This window comes from Chaetodon auriga, chromosome 1, assembly GCF_051107435.1.
Source record: "Chaetodon auriga isolate fChaAug3 chromosome 1, fChaAug3.hap1, whole genome shotgun sequence".
NCBI lineage: Eukaryota > Metazoa > Chordata > Actinopteri > Chaetodontiformes > Chaetodontidae > Chaetodon > Chaetodon auriga.
In genome coordinates, this window is record NC_135074.1 from 20,007,817 (window position 1) to 20,010,050 (window position 2,234).

Sequence of the window (2,234 nt, forward strand, 5' to 3'; positions counted from 1 at the left end):
CACCATCTCTATACTTTTACAACACTGAGCCCCGTCAGTAGTCTGATTAAAAAGCACCATTCATCCCACTTAGCCAGAATACAATTAAGGGACATGGCTTTAAAAGCCCAGCCCCGAAGCCTCTCCCCATCCCACATAAAAGGAGCACTCTCCACTGAGCCTTGCCTGTAAATATCATGTTTGATATGAGGTTTTAATCTGCTTAGCCATTCTGAACTATAGAATGGGCTCATCCTCTCTGTGAAACCCCTGTCCAATGGCTGTGTGCCTGAGGACGAATAGGAACACAACACTAGTGCGCTATCTGATTAGGTGGGGTTAATTACAGAGCACTGTTTTGTAGTGGCTGCATTTGAGGGCCGCCCATAAATAGATGGGCATGGCTAATGCATGCTCAGAAATGAATTTTAATTAACTGTGTATCAGAGAAGCCCACTCAGGGGCTTGTTTCTAGTATGCACTGACCCCGCTGTTGGATGTAGAGTGGGAAAGGGTCTGCACCCAAGACACTGTGAGAGGGGCTGAAGAGCACACCATGGCCTACATGAGCCACGTATCATAGACACACACAACATGGTGTGTCTGTGTAGGTCATTTCTATCGATGAGAACAACCTTGATTGAGAGCCACTGTGTGACTTGTCCATGTCTTCACATCATAATCATTGTTAAAACAGGAGCTGCTCTGATGTCTGTCTGTCTCTGCTGCACCCGTCCAGTTGAATATAACTTCTTCAACTACATGGTTTTGTATGACACATACACCCCAAAACCTGGTCTTCTAGTGAGGTAATTGTGGTGAGTCCATCCATTGCCCCCTCACACACACCATTTTTGTCCCCATTCTGAATGATCTTTATATAGAGAGGATTTTTTTTTTTCCACATTCAAATGTCAAACGGTGATTTGAAGTCAAGCCGTGATGATACTGAACCATTCTTTCTCCTTTCCTTTCCAGTTTTCTGTGTGATTGGATTAATTATGTGTCACTCACTTTGCTAGAGGTCAGCAAACATACATTCTCGGTCATAAGTCATCAATCTATGTGACCGTGGAGATGAAAAGTCAAGCATGTCAGCCAGGAAGCTGGACAGAGAGGGATCAGCCCATTGATTTCAGGGCCAACCCAATCTCACCACAGCACACTGCCCTGAGAACGAAATTATCCCTATGGGCTATGTACAGTGAGCTTTATAGTACCTTAGATTTGTGGTGCATGATCACATTAGCCGGCCTTGTTAAAAAAAAAAATAAAAAAAAAAAAGTTATTTCAAATGCAGGACAGGATAATCATCAAATAGGGAAGCATATGTAGTTCATATACTGTACAGTGATAAAACAATCTATAAAACAGCGCAATGTGGTACAATTCAAAATAAATGCACTTTTATGTAGATGTGATTATTTCTACTCAATATAGCTCATAAATTTTACTCAAAGTTTTAACCTCCAGCCTAGTTTATACTGACAGAATTCTTCACAGATGAGGTTCCTCTGCACATAATCTTACTAAAATGTGGTCTGACGCAGATCTCAAAGAGGCACTTCATCTGAAATAGTTTGAGAGTAATTATTATTACAATTATTTGATTATAAAGTAGCTAATGATAATGCGCTTAGAGTAGGGCTGTAATATCTGGTGCAAAATGTAACAGAAGGCAAGGACAGACTGAGCAAGCTCACACCACAGACAGCCTGCTGGCTGCTGACGAACCAGCATTATTGTAGCTATACTCCACTCCACTCTCCTAAATGGCTAATCTTTGTTGGATCTCACCCTTAATTGGTTAACAGTCTCCGCAGGGCAAGTGAAAGTGGTGCTATTTAAGGCTCCACCATGAAACAGCAACACTTTCATCTTGGCAATAACAGGCAACAATTATATTACCAGATTCGAAACTGAACCTTCTATCTACCCACTAATCAAAAACGCAGCCCATCTGTTGTGCTGTCTCTTTTGAAACGACTGTTTATCTGCAGCCTGTATGATAACTGTGTCTGGACACTAATTAACTGCTAAATAGACCACAATTAGATGTTATTTCTATTAAATTCTGCAGGAAAAAAGTAAGGAGAAGAAAAACAATAAGCGCATTTTATGTTTACTCCAACTGTACCAGGCACCGATGGAGCAGCATCAGTCTCTCTCAGTGTCTCTCTCTCCCTCTCTCTCTCTCTCTCGCTCTCTGACACACGCGCACCCGCGTCCGTGCGCACGTGCATCAATACAACCTT